Below are 25485 nucleotides of genomic sequence, written 5' to 3' on the forward strand. Positions count from 1 at the left end.
CAGTATGGAGATACCTCAGAAACCTGAATATAGACCTACCATATGATCCAGTCATCCCACTCCTTGAAATGTGCCCAAACCAAAAGAAACCAGAATCTGAAAGAGTTACCTGTACCCCCATGTTCACTGAAGCACAATTCACAGTAGTTAAGATATGGAATCAACTCAGATGTCCATCAACTATTGACTTGATAAAGGAATTATGGTATATATACACTATGGAGCACTACTCAGCTGTAAAAAAAAAAAAAAAAAAATCCTGTCTTTTGCAGTAAAATGGATACAACTGGACACTGTTATACTTAGTGAAATAAGCCAGTCCCAAAAAGACAGATATCATATGTTTTCCCTGATCCGAGGTAACTAATAGAGTACTTAAAATGTAATGTATTGGAGTTAAAAGGACATCTTCAAATTTGGTGATTGTTTACAGCCCTTGTCTCTCTTGCTGAGGGAAAGTTTTCTTCTTCATACTAGTTGTTGAACTTTTACTTAGTGTAGGGTTAACTATATGATCAATAAGTAAAATAGAACTTTGTAAAAATTAAGAGCAGAAAGATGGCTGGAGCCTGGGCAGAGAAGGTAGAGTAAGGTGGGAAGTATCACTATGCTCCTAAATCTATATATATGAAATACATGAAACTTCTATAACTTAATTTTTTTAAAAAGTCAACTGCAGGCCGGCGCCGCGGCTCAATTGGCTAATCCTCTGCCTGCGGCGCCGGCACACCAGGTTCTAGTCCCGATCAGGGCGCCGGATTCTGTCCCGGTTGCCCCTCTTCCAGGCCAGCTCTCTGCTGTGGCCAGGGAGTGCAGTGGAGGATGGCCCAAGTAATTGGGCCCTGCACCCCATGGGAGACCAGGAGAAGTACCTGGCTCCTGCCATCGGATCAGCGTGGTGCGCCGGCCGCAGCGCGCCGGCCGAGGCGGCCATTGGAGGGTGAACCAACGGCAAAGGAAGACCTTCCTCTCTCTCTCTCTCTCTCACTGTCCATTCTGCCTGTCAAAAAAATAAATAAATAAATAAAGTCAACTGCAGTAAGAATGACACATGAGTTGCAAAGTCTGTGCTTTCCTAATGTTAAGAAGTCTAATAAGACATCATGCTTGAAGATTTGCTCAGTTGTTCCAAACCTCATGTCATCCATTCATACATTCAATAAGGTAGAGAAGACATAGCTCCAGAAAAATTAAAAACATTGGCTGTGAAAAACACCTTCAGCTGACTGCTTTGTCTCCACCACCTTTGGAAAGGGGTGAAAATACTTTGCACCTGCTCAATGAAGGGCTTGATGAATGAATGAGATAATTGCTGTAAATCCTGAAAGCTTTCTGAACTAAGGATACCATGTACAGATTCTGCCCAGGCTTACCAAGCTGCATTACTTCAGTGGGCCAGCAAGACTTTTTTGCCTTGAAATCATTAGTGTATTATCTACACAGTCTCTTTCTATGGGTCTTAATAACATGAAGAGTTCTCAGAAACTTTAATGTCATTTTTAATTCTCAGCAATTTTTTGAAGGTCTGTGTGCTTTAGCTTCACCTATAAAAGGCCTAACAGAGATTTCCTGCAGAACAAACAGCAGCAGCAGAGAGAATAATTGTAATGCCCTTTACAAAAACAACTGTTAGGACGATTTGGAGAGAGCCAGCAATGTACAAACTTGTCCCCACTTGCTGAGAACCCCAGGAGCTATTCTGGTGAGCCTCCCTTACTCACACAGTAGACAAGCTTCCCAGCCTGGCTCATGATGGGTCTTGTCATAATTCAGCTGGAGCCACTGGTAAATATCCACCTGTCTATTACTCATTAATGGAGAGAGACAGGATGTCAGCTGTTTCCGTGACTTAGAGAAACATAGGCTTTTACCACCTTCTGGCTTACTCTCAAAGTAATATTAGAAACAATAAGGCAGACAAAGATTAAAAGGGCAGGAAAAAGCAATGTCAAAAATAAAACTAAATCATCATTGTCTGATGGCTACAAAGATTACAGCCTTTAACTTGCTTTACAGGCTTCCATAATTCAACATTGGTAATTCGGTCATCTTAGAAGATGGGAAAATAGTCTCCAAACTAATTTACATATTAGAAACATTTACTAATGCTGATGAACTTTATGATCTTTATTGTTCACTAACTTCCCTGATATTTAGTGCTGATGCCTGTTGGAGTAATAAATAATTTCTGTGTTATAATATAGTTCATTATGATATGAGGCTGACAAAATTGCTTCCTTTCTTCGTTTTTAATCCCAGAAAATGCTTCCTATGTCAATAACTAGTGGTTGTAACAACAACAACAAAATCCCAAAATTCAGTAATTTAACACAATAGAGGTTTATTTCTCTGCTTTCTAATAGTCTAGGGGGAGTATTTCAGGAGAGCAGAGAGCTTCCCATTATGTGAACAGTCAAGAACACAGACTCCATCCATCCTGCGGTCTTGCCATCCATTAGAATCATGTCATCTTCTGTATTCATCTGTGGAAGGGGCCAAAAAGCATGAAGATGATACAAAACCTGTCAGATGCATTGGCCCAGAAGTGACACACATCACACATGTGACTCTACTGAGAGATTAAGGGGACTGGGACACAAGTACTGGCTGAACAGCCACTGCTCATACAGTCTACACTTCAGAGCACAAATTCTAAGGGATGGTGAGCCAGCTCCACCATAAGTACAGAATTATGGCAGTGAGACACACAAATTACTTGCAATTGTACCCCAAACTCACTAGATAAAGCCTGAAATTTGAAAAAATGTCATCAGTCTAACAAAAGACTGTGACCACTTATTATAAGATGAACATTCTTTCCTTGCATCGTGAATGGATTTCCATTGCTTCCTCTGCAGAATAAATTGACAAGATGAAAGAAGCACTAGAAGAAGAAAACCTGAGAATATGAAGAGAAGAGAAGAGGAGCAGGAAAAGGAATCCTTTCCTCTGAGGTCAACTCAAACCTATAGCCAGAGTTCTGGGATCTCCATGGACATTCTCCTGCCCAACTAAACTATGGGACAAAGTCCAATGCTGGCAGTGGAAAAGTAAGGATCCAAAACTCATTAGTTCTAGAAACTCATGGCCAATCACACCTACAGTCAGTCCAGGCTCGGATCCTGTACATAGGACTAGAACTTGACCTTTTATCAGCAGCTGTGACAAGTCTCCTTGAAATAATTCCTGTAGCTGATTCCTTACCTACATATCTGAATAATGACTTCACTTTGCCTGACAATTTAACATTCATCAATCTCATACAATCTTTACAGTAATTAGTGAGTATCATAGGTATTATTGTTCCCTCAACAAAAAAAGAACCATAAGGAGGGTAAATACGTACTCCAGTTAATGTATTTTTTTACATGATAAAGGCAAAACCCAAAATCAGACCTTTTATTCCCCAGCCAATATTCTTTCTGCCATGGAGAACTATCCCACTGGATGTGTTCCTTCCTTGTGGTCTGGGACTTGGGGCCCTGTGTACTGTCATAGTCCTCTAGTCCTGTGTCTGCAGTTCTGTTCCTTTGATGTCATTATCCCAGAGATAATTATGGATCACTGTTGTGTGGCAAGCACTTGGTTGGTGACAAAACAAACATGCTGCTTCCCCTTGTGGAGGATAATCTACACACCAACAAATAAGGGTATAATTTCACATAATGATAAGTGCTACAAAGAAAGAAATGATGCAATGTAAGAAATGCAAGTGGCAGAGATGGGGACAAAGGCAGAGGAAATTTATTTGTTCAGGATTGTCAGGAAAGCCTCTCCAGGAAATTGACATTTAAACTAAGACCTGGAAAATGATGGGTCAGCAGTGAGAAGAAAATGATAGTATAGGTAGGATGAGAGTCCCTGGAGCAGGAAAGCTTGACAATCCAAGCACGGGAAGGAAGCCGGTATGACTGAGGTAGATGAAGAGGGGAACGGAGATGAGTTTGGCGAAATGGGCATCGCCAATCATGGATGAGTTTGGCCTTATCCAATTTGAAACTGGTGTGAATCAGTGGGGAGAAGAGTGGTGTGGTCGCATTTACTAAGAGATTATTCTCCCTGTGCTATGAAAAATGCAGGGTCAGAGGAACCAATGAGGGCAGAGAGGTACTGCGGTGCCCAAGGCAAGGGGATGGGACCTTGGTAATGGTAGTGGTAGACAGATGCAGGCGAGTGTGCAGAGTTCAAATATATTTTGGAGGCAGAATCAGAGGACTTGTCAAAAGACTAGCTAGCTTTGAGAAACAAGACAAAGGCAGGTGTTACGTTTGCCTTTTCAGGCTTTTAGCTCTTGCAGTGGATCTCTGGAGGCAGGGTTTCTTTCAATTGCTTGGCCATGTTGATGGTAAATCCTGGCTAGGTTTTACCAATTTTATAGTGACCATATTTCTCAATTTTAAGGTGCCTTGTCCCCTCAATTTAATGTTTTTAAAATCAGAACGGGTCTTACAGTCAGTATCAAAATAAAACTGCGATGATGTTGCCATCACTTGAAAGTATGTAAGTATAGCCCAGAAAGGAAAGCATCTGTATGTCAGATAGCCAGGTCACCTAGGTTTTTGCATTGATTGTACGTGGTGCATCTTAACATTTTACTTTACATGTTTGCATAAAGGTTATACTATTAAGCAGCCTTGGAACAATAAAATATTGTGTAAGCAGGAGGACAAGAAATAAATTAAATGAAGCTGAAGAACACAAATTTACCATAATTGAAGTACATATTTGATGCTGGAAAAGTGACTGCTTTACCCTAAACAATGAGCTAGTGTTGTTGAGGCTCTAATAACCAAAGGTAGAAAACAAGAAGATAAACCAGGGCTGTGTGTGTAAGAGACTCAAAGAGCTGTCATATACCAGGTAATATATTAAAGATGGTACAAATGACTCAGTCCTAAGGATTTCATCATAGAATTTAACAATAGGAAAGATGAACTCGAGCTGTTCAGACAATGAACGTGCACCTGACTGAAACATTCAGCTGACTTTCAAGGAAGCTGTGTGGACTCTAGTGAGATGAAATTAAATTCATTGTGATAAGTAGGTGTGCCAAACATTTCATTAGTATTTTGATTTTCTCGGCATCAGCAACAAGGGAAAAAACAGCATCTTAATTACTTAGTTTGGAGTGAAGGTGCCTCCATAGCCTTGATAAATGCGACATAGACTTGCATCGTCTGATGTCTAGTCCTATACAACACACAATGTCGCATAACAATGAGGCAAAGAACAAACTCTCTGTAGTCAAGAGGATTGAATGCAGCCTTATCCCTGGATGTCTGGCCACATCTGGAAGGCAGCAGCCTACCTGGGTACAAAACTCTGAGCTGGCAAGGGGCAACACTTGGCACTGAAAAGTGACATCTTTAGTCAGGCATGGCAATGACATAAAAACAAACCTCACAAACCTGGCCAGGAGCTAGGAGTGAAAACAAATGAATCCCAACCAAATGAGAACAAAGACTATTTATCCAGAACGTGCTACAGCAAGGCAGTGAGGCACCACTGCTTGTATTTAAGGAGAGACTCAAAAGCAGCAAAAAAGTGAGAACACTTTACAATGCTTGGTGGTTATTAGTATAGAGTAGCCGTAGATGGGCTGACCAGAATCAAGCTATCCAATGTGATCCATTAGGGCTGCATATTCACCCTTCTTGGTTTGGTCCTAAAAAGAAAGCAGAAACAACAATTAGGGAAGCTGTCAATTATCAATCAAGTCCTATGCTTTGGGAGTTGGTTGCTAGAGATAGCTGTCTGACTTCCTGCAAGTCTGGTTTATAGACAGTAGACTGGCTTCCTATGTGGATTAAATACTTGGTTGACTTATGCAGGTTATATGTTAGAGCTTTTTTTTTTTTTTTTTTTGACAGGCAGAGTGGACAGTGAGAGAGACAGAGAGAAAGGTCTTCCTTTGCCATTGGTTCACCCTCCAATGGCCGCCGCGGCTGATCCGATGGCAGGAGCCAGGTACTTATCCTGGTCTCCCATGGGGTGCAGGGCCCAAGGACTTGGGCCATCCTCCACTGCACTCCTGGGCCACAGCAGAGAGCTGGCCTGGAAGAGGGGCAACCGGGACAGAATCTGGTGCCCCAGCCGGGACTAGAACCCGGTGTGCTGGCGCTGCAAGGCGGAGGATTAGCCTAGTGAGCCGTGGCACCAGCTAGAGCTCTATTTTCTATGTGGTCTAGCCACTCTCCCTTTGTGTATTTCAGTCTCTCATAGAGCTCCAGAGACCTTGATCCAGTGGGGAGCTCCACAGGCTGAGGACTGTACTTGGTAGCAGCACCACTGGCATGAAGCAGTGGGATTTCTAGCAGTCCAGCTCCTCCAGGGGGACAGTGCATGGCAGTGCTGTCACCTCAGGAGGAGACACTTGTTGTGAAGCTTCCACAGAGAAGTACTCAGTAAGTATTTATTTCAGTTGTGCTGAGGAAACCAAGAAATGAAATGCAAATAAATAGAGATCTAAGCTGGATTGGAGAAGAGGACATAAAGCAACCAAAAATTCTGATAGAACTCAACTCCTGTGAAAGACCATCTTTTCCATCCACTTTACTTTAGTCATCAACTATGGTATTCCTAGGAGTGTAATTAAGCAAGGACCCTTTATCATTTATAAAATATATAGCTAATAGTACAAGGTATAAAATTGAAATAAAAATGATAGCCTCAAAGTGTTTTTAGACATACTCTATGGTTCTCAATTAAGGCAACATGGAATGATATCTGTGCTTCCTTGTGAGAAAAATAATTATGAAAACCCCAATTCAGCAATTTAAAATGCTCTCAATGTTACAACATTAATGAAAAATACCAACAAGTATTGAATATACAGAGAATGCAAGTGGGATGAGAATTTCCTTGGGGAAAAAATGTCTTCCTCCTTCACACAGTGTTTCAGTTGAAGATATATGGATGAAAAATAATATATTTAACATACCTTTCAGATAAAATGTTATTTGAATGTGTCCAACACTATGGTCTGGGTTAACTTTACATGTACCAATACTGCATTCACTGCTTGCCTATTCTGAGCAAAGTACTATCAATGTTATTCATTGTTCATTAAATATTAAAATTCTATAACAACTATGTTATCTCATGAAGTATTTCCTAATAGATTTTAGAAGAGTCCAACACAATTGCTATTATTATCCCCATTTTACTAGCTTGGAAACTGAAGGTCAAATACTAAATCAAAGTCACTCAGCTAACAGTAAGTGTGAGAGCCAGTTTGAAACAGTTCTGTATTCATCTTCGGAACCCATGCTCTTCCTACCCACCCATTATGGTAAGCTTAATAAGGGGGGAAATATTGTAATAGCACTCTTTTGTCAGATAGACCAGAACATGTATAAAAATGGGTATGTGTATGTGTTTCCAAGTATTCACTTACGGAGTTAGCAACCCATGTGAACTTTAAACTCCTTTTTTAGGAACTGCATGTTTAAAACCACACAGATAGCTAGCCTCAAGCTTATAATCACCCTCAAAATGGGAGTAAGCAGCTGCCTCCTTGGTGTGATTTCTGGAGGCGGGGGGAGGGATGAAAAACACCTCAGGGTCTCCCTTACCCACTAAGTGAAGGCTGAAATCCCCTCAATAAGAGCATAATCCCTTTAATTTATACATCTGATCTTGTGTTAAATAAAAAAAGACCTGCAAAAAGCTAACAAAGTATCTAAAAGCAAAAAACAAAACTGGATTGCTTTCGCTATGATTTATAACGATTCTTACTTGCAAAGTAATTATTCACATTTTTCTCACTTTAACTCTTTGAGAAACAAATCCACACTGGAGTATTAACATGGATGTTGGTAGTTAATGCCCTAGTGCACAAGGTAATTTGTATCTTTTAAATTTTGTTTTTAATTAACAAAATAATTGTACACATTTATGGGGTACAATGTGATGTTTTGATATATATATGTAAATTATGTAGTGTTTAAATCAGGTAATTAGTCTACCTAACGCCTTAAACATTCATCAATTTCATCAAGTAATTTGTATTTTAATAGTAGTCACTTGGAAACGTTTGGTAAAAATTTTAAGTAACTGTCAGAAATATTTTTATAGACTTATCTTCCCATCCCGATAATCACTCTTTCCCAGTTCTTGAATTTCACTTCTTCAGACTAGCATTTGGTTTTGGAGAACCAATAAAATTCCCTATGGAAATTGGTCAAAAATTCTAACCTTAAGAATTTCAATCTATATCTATCTATATTTCTGTAGGCAGAAAAAAACGGAAATGACTGTAACCTTTTTATTTAACATGAGTAGGGTTCCTTTAAAAAAATAATGTTCTGGGGTGGGCATTTGGCATAGGTGTTAAAACACTAGTTGGCTATGTGCATTGCATATTGGAATGCTTAGTTCATGTCCCAGTTCTGCTCCCAACCCCAGTTTCCTGCTAATGTGTACTGTGGGAGGCAGCAAGTGATGAATCAAGGACTTGGTTCCTCGCCACCCACATAACAGACCTGGATGGAGTTCCAGCTTCCTGGTTTCAGCTGTACCCAGCCTCTACTGTTGCAAATGTTTGTTGAGCAAACCAGCAGAGAGAAAATATTTCTCTCTTTTGAATAAATAAACAAATGAAGTCAATGAGATAATAATTTTGCTCTTCCTTTTGTCAATCATAAGGAATTATTCTCTTTACTGCCTATAACTGGAATACCAAAAAACTATTTCCAAGACACAGATGATGACGTTTTAAAATTAAGGTTGTGGATGTTTTATATTTTTACTTAAAAATAAGAAATTATATGCCAAATCATTCATCTTAGTTCCTAAACAATTCTAAACCCTGCTAAATACCCTCTTTCCTGTGTGCTGCACAGAAATGCATGTAGGTATGAATCAGGTGAAGAAACAGAGCTATTTTCCTAGGATCAGGGCTTCATATAGCAAGACGGGCCATGTTCCAGTCTCTGCTTATTGTGTCCTCAAGTTCTGGCATTCATTTAACATTCACTCACCACTTAAGACAGACATTTGATAGAAAGATTTTCCATCCACAAGGCACAATTTAGGTCACATATTTGCCCACTGTATTTCTAGGTCCTAATGTAAGTGGCAGTGAAAACTGTTACCTATTCTTACACCCAGCCTGTAGCAAGCAGCATTTGAAGCAAATGGGAAAACACAAATCACCCCACTTAATCTTAGACATGGACTTGTTGCTATCTGATGCATCTAACTATCTGATGCATGTAAAACTAAGAACATTAGGGAACATAGAAGTTAGGAGAAAGAGAAGAGGAAGGAAAGGAGGAAGAAGAATGTAAAATGGGCATTCTAGGATTGTACCTGCTCACAGTAAATCAAAAAAGTGAAAGCCAGATCTTTGCCTTCCCTCCCTCAAGTACACAGTTAAATAACTGGGAAAATGATGGGGCAAAGAATTTTGCCTTTTTCTTACATTCTGCACTTTTGATCTCTCAATACCTTCAGTGAGTGTTTTGGGTCACCAAATCGCCTCCTCAGATTCTATTTAAATGATATTAACATTTGCTTACTGGGAATAGGACTGATACTATCAACTTATTTAACGAGGGTTATGAAATTTGAGACCGACTGTGGGAAAATGTTGGCTTGATGAATAGGACTATATTCCTGTTTCCCTTTTCTGGGCCAGAACATCAGAGAGATAAGTCTCTGAATTCACGCGATTTATTTTCCCTACCCTGGCTGCATATTACATGGTAGATAGCTGAGTGTGGACTAATGTTCTTTAGTAACTTAAGTGTGGGATAAAAATGAAGCCAAATTATTATATTCACTTTTTTTCTTGATCAGAGAAACAGCCTTGAAGCACATGACCCTGCTCTTAAACAGTGTAATGCCTTAAAAAAAAAAAAAGGAAAAAAAGATAAATCCTGATTCAATTTAAGTAACAAACTAGACAGACTGACTACAATCTATATGTATTTTTCTGTAAACTACAAAGAATATCCTACAAGAGCAGAGGCTTTTGATAAGTTAAATATTTTCCAGGCAGCCTTTTTCTTTATTCTAAAACTGTCTGTATTATGTGATATGTCACAAGTACCAAATAGTACATGAAACATATATTCTATCTTCAAATTTATTTATTTGAGATACAAAGACAGAGTGCCCATCACTGGCCCATTCCCCCAAACGCCTGCAATGGCCTGTGACCAGGGCTGAAGTCAGAAACTGAGAACTCAGTGCAGGTCTCTCACATGGGTGACAAGGACTCAAACACTTGAGCTATCACTGTTGCTTCCACAGATCTGCGTTACCAGGAGCGAGATTTGAGCATCAGACGGAAGCACTCTGATACAGGGATGCAGGTACCTCAACTGCCAGGCCAAATGCCTATTGCCTCAAAACATACAGGCTTTTATTTTGTCAACATTTTGAGAATACAATATCTGTGCTTACATGGTTTGCTTCTTTCATTCAGTAGTTTTTAAGATTCATCCATGTTGACACTTAGAGCTTTGGCTATGGGAGGAGAAGGATGTCAGTTCTTATCTCAGTACAAAGAATCTCCATGTGGACAATGAAAGTGGGCAAAGCAGAAGTTTTACTGAAAGCAAGAACCCTCCTATTAGAGAATCCAGGAGAGGGGCTCGAAAGGAGGAGTTGCGAGTGCAGCTTGCAGATGCAGGCTCTTCTATTGCACACAATGGTGACAAAAAGGGTGCATCACCCTTTGACTAGTTTAAGGGCTTGAAGATATGTCTAATCAGTAGGACAGAAAGGGTTTTTGGAAAAACTCATTTTTGATTGTTTATGTAGGTAGGCGCTAACAACCTATCAGGAAGATAGACATTGAAGCTATGTCTAATCTGCAAGCAATAGGTCTCTTGCTTGTCACTGCAGTTGGTGTGTGTGGAGGGGTATTTCTGGGCTATCTCTCATGACACCTGGTTCTTCACTCATCCTTCATGGTGAAACCAAGTACTGGCAAAGGCAGCTCTCAAGAACAAGCAAGCATTTTGTTTTACACCCTAACTGCCTTTTTTTTTTTTTTTTTTTTTTTTTAACAGGCCGAGTTAGACAGTGAGAGAGAGAAACAGAGAAAGGTCTTCCTCCTGTTGGTTCACACCCCCAAATGGCTGCAGAGGCCGGCGCACTGCAACAATCCAAAGCCAGGAGCCAGGTGCTTCCTCCTTGTCTCCCATGCAGGTGCAGGGCCCAAGGACCTGGGCCATCCTCCACTGCCTTCCCAGGCCACAGCAGAAAGCTGGACTGGAAGAGGAGCAACAGGGACAGAATCTGGCGCCCCAACCAGGACTAGAACCCGCGGTGCCGGCGCCACAGGTAGAGGATTAGCCTAGTGAGCCGCAGCACCAGCCCCCTAACTGCTTATTAACCTATCTAGTGCCACACACTTTCACTCAAATATACACACTATATACATAAAATAGTATATATGTACTTTATGCTATACTACTCAGATACTATATACAAGGGGTCTTCAATAAGTTCATGGAAATGCCTATTATGAGAGTACTATGCATTCAAAATTTTTTGCACCAAAATAAATTAACTTTTTTTTTTTACATTTCTGCTTGGATTTCTTTTTTTTAACTTTTATTTAATGAACATAAATTTCCAAAGTACAGCTTATGGATTACAATGGCTTCCCCCCCATAACGTCCCTCCCACCCGCAACCCTCCCCTTTCCCACTCCCTCTCCCCTTCCATTCACATCAAGATTCATTTTCGTTTCTCTTTATATACAGATCAGTTTAGCATACATTAAGTAAAGATTTCAACTGTTTGCTCCCACACAGAAACACAAAGTGAAAAATACTGTTTGAGTACTAGTTATAGCATTAAATCTCAATGTACAGCACACTAAGGACAGAGATCCTACATGAGGATTAAGTGCACAGTGACTCCTGTTGTTGACTTAAAATAAATTAACTTTTAATGCCATTTTTCTGCAAACTTTTTGAAGTAGTGTTTGTGCAATTTTGCTTAGAGCTTATCTCTAATTTTTCGGCCCACTTAATATGTCTTAGATTGTATTATAAAGTAATGCCTCTTATTTAGTCACCATGACTTTTGCATCTTTTTAATTTTTGCATTAAACACCTGGTGTTTGTTATTTATTGCACAAATATTCATGTCTGTTCTGCTTTGTGAAGTGTGGGCTTTAGCATTTAACAATCCTTCTTTGTCATATTCAAGCCCACATGCCTTGAATTTTTAATTTTTATAATATCAGCATTTCTATTCCTACACTCTGTTTCTATATGCCTCATATCTTTGTTCATAACTTTACTTTAAGGGTACTTTTATCATTTTGTTTTAAACATGCCTCTTGAAGATAGCAAGTTTGGACCACAATCCTGAATGCCATAATCCTGACTATTGAAGTCTCAAAGATCAATATCCCTGAAGTATAAAATCCCTAAAGATCAAAATCCTGAATATAATTATGGAAAAAAGTTTAAAAATATTTTAAACTTTAAAAAGATTTTTAAAAAGTTTTTACATTTTTAAAAGATGAATTATTTGAGAAGTACATACAAACACAACAGGATACTTCCTAGGCCACTTTAGACAATAAAATTGGCAATAACAGGCAAAGTGTTTTTGCAAACATAAACACTCGTTGCACAGGTGTAAATTGTGAGCAGAGACCACTTTCTTAGAGAAATAGGTCAAAAGCAAAATATGTAAAGAGACGACTACAGTTGGTGATTGTTTGCACCCAGCCAGTCCAGGCCTCCTGTCTATGAATAATTCACGATGCTCTTGATTCTGCTCTGAGTCATCCTTCCTCTTCCATAAGAAATAGCCTGGGGCTGCAGCAGAGTCGTCTTCCAAGCGCTTTCCTGTTGGCAGTAAGCTGAAATCCAGAGTCCTCTTCTCATCTTGTGCTGGCTCTGCCCCCTTCAGTTCAAGCTAGTACAAACAGGTCTTCAACTTACCAATAAAACAATGCCAAGACAGATGGCAATAAATTATAAGTGTACTAGACACTTACATAAAAGGATAATTAAGAAAATAAGCAGTTTTAGGTCCTGATGCCAGGCAGACTTAGGTCAAATTCACAATCTGCCACTTATAGCGATGCAAACATGGACTCATGTAAGTTCTCTCTATTTCAGTTTTATCATCTTGGAATGTGGAAAAGGGACATAAATAAACAAACATTTAAAGTACTTTAAGGTCCTGCTCCATCGTGAAAACTAAATATATGCCACAGACTGCCAAACGGTTATTTATTCCCATGTAGCATCTATGTTCAGCGTGGACTAATTAACAAAAAATGATCTGCAGCAAGAATTGAGCAAAGAAAAAAAAAAGAACTACAAAAGCCATTTAGCTATTTTTACCAACATTTTACAAAATAAACACAAGCAGTGGTAGACCTTTTCTTATAAACTTTATGTGTAAAAGCAGCATCATTAAATGAGAAAAGCATTGAACAGAAGTCAGGAGCCTTGGCTTTTCACCCAGGCTCCTCTGATCAGCAGCCACTTAATCTGACTAACTCAGAGCTACCTGAGGCTTATTTGTATGTCTGCTGAATGAGAATTCTACCCAGGTCCTGCTCTCTCCACGGTTATTCTGTCAAATGAGGTCATGAAGCCGTTAGAAGCAGGAAAGAACCATCACTGAGTACTCACTGTTTGCCAGTTACTTGATAAAAATGATGTCAATTAGACTTCACATAAACCCTGAGATGAGAAGTATTATGTTAAACAACAAGCATAAAGAAACTGAGACTCAGAAAGTTTAAACAATTTGTTCCAGATTATTTGTTAGATGGTAGAGTGAATCTAGATTGAGATAGAGAAACTCTGATCAGAAGTAAAAGATCACTTCCACTTAAGCAGCAGGAAAGAATTACTGCTAAGTCAGCCTGCTCTGGAGGGACCTTCTACTATAACTCGGAAAGGGACCTCAGAATTCAAGAAAGGTTAAACCTGCAGGGGTGGGCAGAAAGTCAAATCACCTCACTTCATGGGAGGAAGGATTGGAAAAGTACCAAGCCCATAGCTTCTACCTTCAGTTCACAGACCCTCATGAAAGTCCCCACCTGTTCTAATCCCAGTCCAGCTACCTGTAATGTTTTTTCCACTTACAACCTCTCTCCTGGGCCAGGGAGAGCTGGGAATCCTGGCACATTAGCAAATGGATTTTTTCAGGTCTCCAACTGCCAGTTGTCACTCAAAACTCACTTTGGGGATAGGGCCCTAGCCCTTAGCTTCAATTGGATCCCCCAGAATTCAAGGTGTGTGCCTCTGGGTTCAAGTTTCAGTGGTCCTTTCATTTACAAAACTCAAGTGTATCATCTGATTCCCTTTTGACACAGAGAATCATTACTGAAAAAGAAACTGCATGAGTGCACTACAACCTACCCTAGCAAATGAGAACTTCCTCCTTTGGCTCCTGCCTGGGAATGGACCTAAACCTATTCCTTGATTTTGTGTGTAAATTTAGGGAAAAGACTTTGCCTCATACAATGCTGTCCCCAGTTCTCACTTTCTTCCCTCCATTTACCCTTTCTACATCCCCTGCACCCCACGTCAGTGACTTTTCTCCCAATTCCATCCCTAGAGTTTGACAGGAGTTACCTTCTAATTCCATGGCCAGGACTGACTACTTATGATACATGGGTAATATGGCTTTATCCTGATAACTGATCCAGAATGTGACCTTTGGAAAGTTGCTTTACTTCACAATCTCTTATCTCAGAAATAGGTTTGGTGCTGCAAACTATCAGAAATTGTTCATTTTTTATGAAAATCATTCATTCACTGCTCTAGTTACTAAAAATAGAAAAGCAAAGGCTGCTGTGATCTTTCAGTATATTCTATCTCCAAATACTGAGAAAATATTGTATCAGCTGAGGTGCACAAATGATATGGGGACCAGTGCTCTGGAAGGAGATAATATTGAACCAGCAGTCAATCATTCATCCTCTGTGCAATGGAGAGACAAAGGCCATGATTAATACAGAGGACTTCCACTTCTTTTTGTTATCAACTGAGCTCAATCAAACTATCCACAGGTCAAACTTATAGCAGTGTAACACAACATAATAGTAGATGAAAGCATTCTCTATCTTCCGTATAACACCTAATACAGAAGGTAAAGACTCCTAAAATATTTACTGAAACTTAAAGCAATTTCCATATTAGCTCAGAATATGCCAAAGCAAAAAGTAACAGAATAATCACTTAGTTGTACTCTAAAACGTGGATAAAGAGAAACACTGAAGAAGTTGACTTTGAAGACAGCATAAAGATATATGTCACCAAAAAAACTAACATTTGAGTTTGGTTTAGTGTAGAAAAAAAAAAGAAAAATGTTTTTACCCTGGTTACATTTTTTTTTTTTTTTTTTAGAGAGGACACTGACACGTTGTTACCCCTCAGAGAATTAGTGAATGTGGGAATACAGACTCTAATAAAAACCTTTTGGCTTCGTTTCAGTTCCTCACACATCCTCTAGAGTTCATGCTGTGGTTATCAGGAGAAATCTATGAAAAATAAAGCTGAACAGAGCTGCAGATCATCAATGGGCTTAACCTTGTCAAGCAGGGATGAAGCCGGAAGTGCCATGTGACACTGACTGACAGAAATGAAAACCGATGAAGAAAACATGCTGAAAATGAGATGGTAAAGTTAATGAGGTCTGTACTCTGCCATGGCCAAGATCAGAGAAAACTGATACAGGCATTATATGTTTCAGCAAACTGGCAAGTCCTAGCTGCCTTTTTTAACCTTTCTGTAACCCTGTTTACATAATCGTGATTACAGGCAATGAGGGTCACAGGAGAGAGATAACATTCCTAATTGTACAAATTACATTCTTCATGTCCTAATTCCAAGATTATTACAGTTTAAAAGTTATGCTATGGACTATGTAACATAAAGTATAGGAAAAAAAGATTTGTAATCTACAGTAAAATTCATAAAGTCAGACATTCGGGATTTTTCTTGGTTTCAAATTATTGTAAGTCTTTTTTAAAAATTATTGCAAAATAGCCGGCGCCGCAGCTCAATAGGCTAATCCTCTGCCTGTGGCGCCAGCATACCGGGTTCTAGTCCCGGTCAGGGCGCCAGATTCTGTCCCTGTTGCCCCTCTTCCAGGCCAGCTCTCTGCTGTGGCCCGGGAGTGCAGTGGAGGATGGCCCAAGTCCTTGGGCCCTACACCCGTATGGGAGACCAGGAGAAGCACCTGGCTCCTGGCTTCAGATCAGCGCGATGCACCGGCCTCAGCGCGCCAGCCGCGGTGGCCATTGGAGGGTGAACCAACGCAAAAGGAAGACCTTTCTCTGTCTCTCTCTGTCCACTCTGCCCGTCAAAAAAAAAATTATTGCAAAATAGAGATAACATAAAATTTACCAGCTTAATTTTCAGTGTTCAGATCAGTAGTATTAAGTACTTTTCATTGTTGTTGTACATCCAATTTCAAACACCTTTTTCAACTTGCAAAACTCAAACTCCTAGGTGGACATTTAACTGTGGGGAGCAACTGGGAGCAACTCGGACTAGACTAAGTTACTGGAATTAAGACTTATTCTATGCATCTGCTCTCCCACAATATGGCGCTGAGAAGGGAGAAACAGCTTCTACACAGCTGCCTCCAGTTCAACCAATAAACTGTAGGACCTACTCCTGATTGGAGGAGAGCAGCGTACTCGGCGTGTGGGCAGCCGAGTTGGGATTGGCGGAAGAGGACTATAAAGGAGGAGAGAGACGGCATTCACCGGGAACATCTAAGAGGAACATCTATCTGAAGGAACATCTGAGCAGCCCCCGAGAGAGCCGGCCGGCGGTGTGCCGCTCCCCCGCGGAAGTGGGGAAAGTGGCAGGGGGAACCGCCCTTCCACGGAGGTGGAAGGGTCGGTAGCCAACCCGGGAAGAACCAGCAGCAAACCCGGGAAGGGCCGAGCAGACGAAAGAACAGCGCAGGGTCCTGTGTCGTTCCTCCACGAAGAGGGGGAGCGACATTTAACAAAGCAGTAAACACAGCAGTTAAGACGACAGAGTGCCACATTGGAGTGGCTCAGTTCCATATTTGTCTCTGAATTCTGACTCCGGCCTCCTGCTGATGCAGATGCTGGGAGCAGCAGTAATGGCTCAAGAGGTTGGGTCCCTAACTCCAACAAGGGAAACTTGGATTGAGTTTCCATCTCCTGGATTCCACTCAGCCCAGATCAGAGAGGATGTGTGCATATAAAATGTGGATGTACTGCGGTACAGCATATTAAGCCGCTGTCTGCAGTGTCAGCATCCTGTATGAATGCTGGTTCCGGTCCCGGTTCTTCACTTCCTATCCAGCTCCCTTCAAATGTACCTGGGAAAGCAGTGGAGGAGGCCCAAGTGCTTGGGCCCCTGCACCCCGGTGGGAGAGCTGGATGAAGCTCCTGGCTCCTGACTTCAGCCTGGCCCAGCCCTAGTTGTTGTGGCCATTTGCAGGGGTGAGTCAGCAGATGGAAGATCTCTCTTGTCTGTCTCTCCCTTTCTCACTAAGTCTGACTTTCAAATAAAATAAAAATATTTAAAACTAGAAAAAAATGTGGATGCCATATTATTTGCTATATAGGTATTTATAAACATTGTCTTCAATTAATTATACCTACATCACAATACTATATCCTTCCTTCCTCGTTTCATATTAATGTATTCATCCCTGCTATCTTTGTTCTGTGTTTCTATATCCCTTGTATATATTTAATTCTGAAACTTTCCAAGTCTGGTTTGAATGTAAACAGTTATTCATCCATTATTAAAGTAATTTTACCTTAGTAAAGGTTTATTTTAGTTAAAAAAAATTAGCTTTATTTCACAAAAGAAGAAATGGGCTCAGAGAAATCAGACAACTTGCACAATGTCAAATTTCTACTAAAGTGATAAGGCAGGGTTAAATACTCAGCCCTGTCTGAATCTCAAACTCACCCCATCTCCTTTAATGTGAACCTTTATTTCAAAATTTTCTCCTCTATATCATTGTACCAGATCACTCCATTTCTAATGTCTATATTAACTACATCTTTTTCCCAAAAAACTTCAGTTTTTTTATGCTATTTACTCATTTTCATCTTCTTAAACTTCAGAGAAATACACAGAGAGAGATCTTCCATTGGTTGACTCACTCTCCAAATGCCCACAAAAGCCAAGGCTGAGCCAGGTTGAAGTCAGGAGCCAAATACTCCATCCAGGTCACTCATGTGGGTGAGCAATAGCCCAAGAAATTGTGCCATCATATGCTGCCTCCCAGGGTGCATTAAGAGGGAGCTAGATTGGAAATGAAGTAGATGAGACTCCAACCATCACTCCAGTATGGGATACAGATGTCCCAAGCAGCAGCTTAACCCGCTGCACCACAATGCCTGCTCCAACCTCACAATGTTTTGAGCTAATAGAGCCATGAGAATCTAATAACTGTCTGCTAAAGAAAAGATGGGAGAGTAAACTTTATATATGATGTTTTCTGGGCAGTGTGTGATTCTAAGCTATTAGCTATTTTAGAGCATTCGAGGTTTCCTTTTACAAGTATACACTGCATGTCATATAGCAGAATCACAAAACAATGCTGTATGAAGGGACATGTCAACCATCTCATTTTATTGTGTCCCACATTTAATGAGTATTAAGAATTTTTTGGGAGGCCAGCGCCGTTGCACAGTAGGTTAATCCTCTGCCTGTGGTGCCGGTATTCCATATGGGCGCTGGTTCTAGTCCCAGCTGCTGCTCTTCTAATCCAGCTCTCTACTGTGGCCCTGGAAAAGCAGAAGTTGGCTCAAGTGCTTGGGCCCCTGTACCCGCATGGGAGACCCTGAAGAAGTTCGTGGCTCCTAGCTTCGGATGGGCACAGCCTTGGCCATTGAGATTAGTTGAGGAGTGAACCAACTAATGGAAGACCTCTCTCTCTCTCTATCCTTCTCTGTGTAACTCTGACTTTCAAATACATAAATCTTTTTAAAAAAAAATTGTCACATAACTGAGTGATTGAGTTAATGCACAAATACAGATAAATAAAGAAAAGTGATAAGATGACACACAATCCACTATGGGGGTTTTGGAACGTCAGGAGTCCCATTTCAGGACACATGTCTAGGGTCCAGGAAAGAGAATTGTGATTCATAAGAACTTTGAAACACAGAAAACCCATGAGATATTCATACTCTTTCTTGAAAGTCCAGTAATTTAGTAGGTTCTTGTCTATTGAAAGCTAGACATACCTTGCTCTTGCAACAATCTTAATAATGGTGAATTTCTGTTACTTAAGATAGCTTCCATATTGCTTAAGTTATCCCCAGCTTATTCTTTTCTCAATTACTTTACAGGTATTTTTTTTTTTTCATGATACCAGCACACGTGCTTTCTAAATTCTCAGCTTCTTAGTTCCTGGAATCTACTCGGTAGCCCTACTGACTGTAGAGAAGAACAAAAGTTTATGCTACCACCATTCTTCCACTCCTCTGGTGGTTTCAGAATCATCCCCTACAGTGATAAAAAACCAGTAACTCATAATCTCTCCTAACAATAAGAAACTATGTTGAAACTCCAAGCCAGCTAAGACCTGTCAGGACCTCAAAAGGATAAACAGTACCCGTGCTACTGACCACTGTGTGAAACAAAAAGGTATTGAATCGAAGTCTCCACCCATCAAGCATGCCAAGACTGCCATCTTCATACATGCAATGTATGAATAGGCATGTAGCTGACTTGCATCTGGCAGAAGAACCAAGAATGCCCCTTCCTTGGCTGCCTGATCAACTCCCACGTCAGAGCCCCACCCCTTGTCCCTTCTAATAATCATCTCTTGCTGAAGCTGTTTTGAGGAGTAAGATTTGCACATTCCTCCTGGTTCCTTACCTGGCTGCCTCATAATAAACTTTCCCTCCTGAAAGACCACAAGAGGTGGGCATTTGGCCTAGCAGTTAAGATGCCAATTAAGACACCCATGGTGGGGGGCTGGCGCTGTGGCACAGCAGGTTAAGACCCAGGCCTGTGGCACCAGTATCCCATGTGAGTGCCAGTTTGGGTCCCAGATACTTCACTTCTGATCCAGCTTCCTGATGGTGCACCTCGGAGGGCAGTGGAGGTTGGCCCTGGTACTTGGGCCTTTGCACCTGAGTGGGAGATCTGGATGAAGCTCCTGTCTCCCGATCAGATTGGATCAGCTCTGGTCATTTGGGGAGTGAACTAGGTGATGGAAGACCTCTCTCACTCTCTGTGTCTCTGCCTGTCTATGGGCGTTGCCTTTCAGGTAAATGAATAAAAAAAAAAAAATGAAAAAGAAAAGAAAAAAACCAGGGAGATCAATCCAGACTCCTGGCTTTCACTTGGCCCAGCCCCAGCTATTGTGGCCATTTAGGGAGAGAAACACAGGATAGAAAGACTCTCTCTCTCTTAAATATATATATTTGAAAGGCAGAGCTGAGAGAGAATCTAAAAAGGAGAGAGAAAGAAAAAAGACACCCATGTCCCCTATGGGAATACCTGGTGTTATACCTGGCTCTTGCTCTTGACTCCAGGTTCCTGCAAATACAGACCCCAGGAGGCAGCAGGTAATGCCACCCATGTGCCACCCACTTAACCTATATTAAGTTCCTAGCTCCTGACCCTGGTTTAAGGGCTTTGGGGGGGGGGGGGCAATAGATGAGAGATATGTCTGTTTCAATTAAAATAAATAAATACCATGGCTTCAATGTTGGGCTCTCTAGTGCACATAGACAGCCAAACTAACATTACTTTGGTAATATCCTGAGGACTACCTAAGAGACAGCTGCCAAAATCTTAGGGAAGAGGCTTAATGTAGGACTTTGAAAAATTATGTCCCAGGCTGTGAGAAGGGGTTTATATGAGATCCGAGGCAGCCGACTAATGAGGATGAGGAGTAGCTGAAAAAAGCTCCACGGTATCCTGACACACATAACTGCTGGCCATCTGCACTAACAGATCCCTGGCTTTTAGGTTTCACTAAGTAGTAAAATGCAAAAAGAAAAAAAAATCCTAAAAGAAAACCATCCGAAAGTAGCTAGTTCAGAATGTAAGGCAGTTTTTTAAATGTAAGAAATGCAGCTGGATGAAAAATCTCACCCGTTTGCTAGAAACAGATGCTAACATCTTAGGAACATCCCACCATTGGTCCATTTCTCCTGCCTCCTCTACCATGTCACCAGCACCTCGCTAGTTACAGATCAAGCTACCTTCCTGCTCATGTGTTTCACCACGCCCACACAGAAAGGACAGGGATCATTGTATCCCTTTCAAGGGCAAGAAAACCTATACCCTAGGCAGCCAAATGTGTTGTTTGAGGCACCATGATTGGGAAATGGCAATGAAAAATAGAACCCTACACTCCTGTGTGGAATACAGAACTGAAGGTGTTTACAAATTACGCAACAATTTACAACAAATTTTCTCTGTTAAATCTAAAATAAATTAGAGTTTCTATATTTTATTTTTAAGGCCCGGCTAGCTCAGTCAGTAGAGCATTTTTCTCATAATTAACTTTGCAGTATCCTAAAAAGTATCAGTCCACAAGAATTTAGAAATTAAAAAATAAGAAATTAATCTTCACCACAAAAACCTTTGAGAAACACTATCAGATTCTAAAATTCCTCCCAAAAGTAAAACAATACCCAGGTTACAAAAATATTGGTGGAAATAAGTATATAATAGGAATTTCATATGCTCTCTCAAAATCTTTTGTAAATAATAGTTAAGGAAAGAAATATTTACAATGAAAATTTTCTGACCCGCTTACAAAAGCTGAATACACAAGTATGAGTGACTCCTCAGAAAGTTCCTAGAAAATGTATATTATGAAAAAAGTATTATGCATCCCAAGGTTTGCTTGTTTTTTGGGTTGTTTTTTTTTTTTGGTTCTTTTTGCACCAAACTGGTCTTTCAATTCCATTTTCCATGAATTTTCTGAAGTACCTTTGTAGGTACCATGAGGTAAAGACTGGACTTTAAACTCGTAAAAGAACCAAGGACAAGATCCAAAAGTCAAGGTCACTCAAATCAAAGTGGGGTTTAATTCATAGTTTCTTTTTCAGGGCTCACCAAACAAACCACCTAGAATACCACGAGGAATGAACCTCAACCCAGCCCAACCACAGTCAAACTGACTTTTCCAGGTATCCTTTGGCTGTAGCACTCCCAGGAATCACTGAACCTCTATCCTAGAGGACACCCAGCTCCTTCCCTATCACCACTGATTCCTTGCACATGGGGCAGGGGTATCCCTGGTACCAACTAAATCAGGTTGCAATCTGTTTAGTCAATCTTGCAGCATTGTGCTTCCATAGTACCCAAATTCAAGTTCAGTGCAATTTACAGTATTAAGATTATTTTTTGAGATGATAAACAATGCTTTGTAGTTTATTATAAAATAGTTCTTTAAAACCATGAAGTTTAGAATAGAACTGCTGTGAACATTCTTGTAAGTGTGAATTGATTCATATTCAGGCTTTTCATTGCTTTAATTTTCATGTAATTATACTCCTTTATTACACCCCAAGTGGTGCTTTACCTTCCTCTGTGTTTAGACACCCAAATAACTGCAGATGGCTATCAAAGCCTATCTTTGCTGTCTCGCAGCCAAGGTGAACTATTTAATTTCTTTAACCTGTCCTCCTAAGTCCGTCACGTCAACCCCCACCCCCACCGTACCCCCAGTCATCTTCCTGACTTCTCGTCTGAACTTTTTCCAAGAAAATGTCTACATCTTTCCTGGTCTCAGGTTCCCAGAACAAATGTGGTTTTCAGGTGCCATTTCATCAGAATCACTTCCCTACCCTGGGGTAAATCTCCTGAATTCTTCACATCCCTTTGGTCTTTTTCTCCCTTCCTATATCCAGGGTGGGTCCAAGGTATTTCACTGCCCAAGGCAAAATGAAACTTTTCTTTAATGCCATGAAATTGGATTCGCGTCAGAAGGGCTCACACTCTCAGTCCTCCACCCTCTTTGCTTCTGAATTATAGATAAACTACTAAATTATCTGGCTGCAAGAGACCATAAATAAATATATACGAGGTCTTGTAGTATTTGGAAAAGTCCCAGGCTCTGCAAGGCAGAATTGTGGAATCTGGCATTTCATTTAATGCCTAAGAGCCTCAGTGTCCTCATCATTAAAAGTAGGCAATAATAACTGGTAAAATTATTAATCAGGAGGCCATGAGACCGAGGTGGCTCCAGCACCCTGGGTTCCTACATAAGCAAACCAAAACCCAACTCAGTGTAAATAATAAAGTGAAATTTAGGATTAACCAATCAGAAACTGCCAACTAACCTCTAAGTAAGGACTTTCCACTGGAAAGATCCAAATAAGGCTACTGCTCCATTTTAACCAATCAAATATTTTCTTTGCCTCACTTCCACATTGACCCTGGAAAAACCTTCCCCGGATGAGCCCTGAACCACATGTGGTCTGTAACTGCCCAAGTCTTCTATCTCAGTCTGGTCAAATAAACTCTTTAAAATGTTAGTGTACCCAAGTTTGTCTTGTAACATAACAAGAATGTATATAGTTTCTTTTAATATACAAAATTATGTGTAACACCAAGGAATTGTATAACATTTGGGGGAATTTTTTTTTATAATCAGAGTTTGTTAGAATAATAAGTAACAAAACAACTTGGCAAAAGTGAACACTGCTGCTGGTAACCCAGACTTCTTGCTTTCTCCTTCAGCGGTATTCTAGTTAGAAATGATCTGTTGTTAAATACATCCTGAATCAGTTTTTGTTCTATCAGGGAAGCGAAATTAGCACATTTCTCAACCTGTGCCTAATCTCTTCTGTTACCTTTAAGCAGCAGTCTGGGGACCTATGAAACCTCATGTTTTCAAAAAGCATCACATTATAAAAGCTACGCTTGCAGGTAACACCTAAAGGGAAAGGAATTCAGAGTACACAGCTGATCAAACTCACCCCCCCCCCCAAAAAAAGTTTTGTTTCCATTTTTTTCCCTTCAGAAAACCTTTAAATAAAGGCACTGGCACACAGGGTTCTAGTCCCGGTCGGGGTGCCGGATTCTGTCCCGGTTGCCCCTCTTTCAGGCCAGCTCTCTGCTGTGGCCCAGGAGTGCAGTGGAGGATGGCCCAAGTACTTGGGCCCTGCACCCCATGGGAGACCAGGAGAAGCACCTGGCTCCTGGCTTTGGATCAGCGCAGTGCAGCACGCCAGCCGCAGCGGCCATTGAGGGGTGAACCAATGGAAAAAGGAAGACCTTTCTCTCTGTCTCTCTCACTGTCTACTCTGCCTGTCAAAAAAATTTAAAATAAAGGTGATTGTTATAGTTTTAAAAAAAATTAGACCAATGCTGACAATATTCAATGTTAAGATTTCCCAGATTGTGTTCAAGAGATAAAGCTATTTCATTTCTGCATCTTTCCAGATACATTCTTTATCACTTTCCCAGTCACCCTTATTGTGAGGATGCTCGGCCTACTGGTAATTCCTGTACTAACTTCCACAGGGTGAAGACTAAATGTCTCCTTAGGGGAAGATTGGTCCATTTCCCCACTCCCACTGAACTTGAATGCACTGGGGGCTGGCTCGGTTCCTGCTCTAGGACTGGGTGTTCGTTTCAGAGTTGCTTCATGTGCTACAGTTCTCAGCTGCATCCACCTCCAGGAACTGTCCTTGTGTTGAAGACAATCCCTGCACCCGAGGTTCAGGACCCCATTCTTTTCATCTAGTCACTGACCACGGAGGCTACTAAAGGCCTTCAGATTGGCTGAGGGCATTTTTGCAAATGCATTGTAGTTTACCTTCTCTCAGGAACAGTCCTGGTCCCTTTGTGCCTATAGATGAGGAACTCACCCGCTCTCCAATAAATGTCTTGCGCCTGAATCTGCCTCCAATTCCACTTTCCAAGAAACCAACGTGATCCAAGGAAGCTGACTCTGTGGAGTTGGATTTAGCATCAGCACTATCAACAGCTGGCCTGCTGGCCATAAGGATCCCCTCACTGGTCTTAGGGAGAGAGCACAGAGAGCTCCTGGCACAAGTGTTAGTGCAATTGTTCAAACTCTCGGCAGTGGAGACAGAGCCTGTGTAACAGTGGGGAGGTGAATGGCTTAATGCAATGTATCACACAATTGGAAGCATATTGCTGGGGTCTATCAGTGCTTTGGGGAAAGACAATAAAGAGCTGATAGTGATTAATCACCCATTAAGATATAAGTGGTTAAGCCAGGGGGCAGCACATAAAGAGGCTGTCGTCTTTTATAACCAGAAGAGAGGCAAAACTTGGGAGGATTAGACTCAAGATCTAATTTAAGAGTAGCACAGCTCCAGGGGCAAGTTGTGTTCTAAACACTGACTCATGTGCTATCCAAGTTGAGAGCTCTAATGGGAAGAAAATAGCCCAATGAGCCAGTAGCTGCTGTGGACTACAATGCCCTGGGGAATGTAAGGCCAAATCTGCATGCCTGCCTGCAGGAGGCCCTGCTCATGCTGTGTCTTCAGGTCTGTGGCTCCCACTACCTCCACAGATCAGACCCACCATCCCCACTGCC

At 40.9% G+C, this 25485-nt stretch overlaps 1 long non-coding RNA gene across 1 annotated transcript in view; it reads right to left on the bottom strand.

Annotated features, from left to right (window-relative positions):
• Positions 1 to 2324: 2324 nt before the first annotated feature.
• LOC138843687 (uncharacterized) overlaps positions 2325 to 25485 on the bottom strand; it is a 31628-nt gene continuing 8467 nt past the window's right edge. The window contains exons 2-3 of the long non-coding RNA XR_016212815.1: positions 5605 to 5665; positions 2325 to 2483 (exon numbers count right to left, since the gene is read on the bottom strand). This is a non-coding gene — a long non-coding RNA (uncharacterized LOC138843687). The remainder of the gene's footprint in view (positions 2484 to 5604; positions 5666 to 25485) is intronic.

This window comes from Oryctolagus cuniculus, chromosome 9 (genome assembly GCF_051225735.1).
Source record: "Oryctolagus cuniculus isolate XC-2025 breed Fujian yellow rabbit chromosome 9, ASM5122573v1, whole genome shotgun sequence".
Lineage (NCBI taxonomy): Eukaryota > Metazoa > Chordata > Mammalia > Lagomorpha > Leporidae > Oryctolagus > Oryctolagus cuniculus.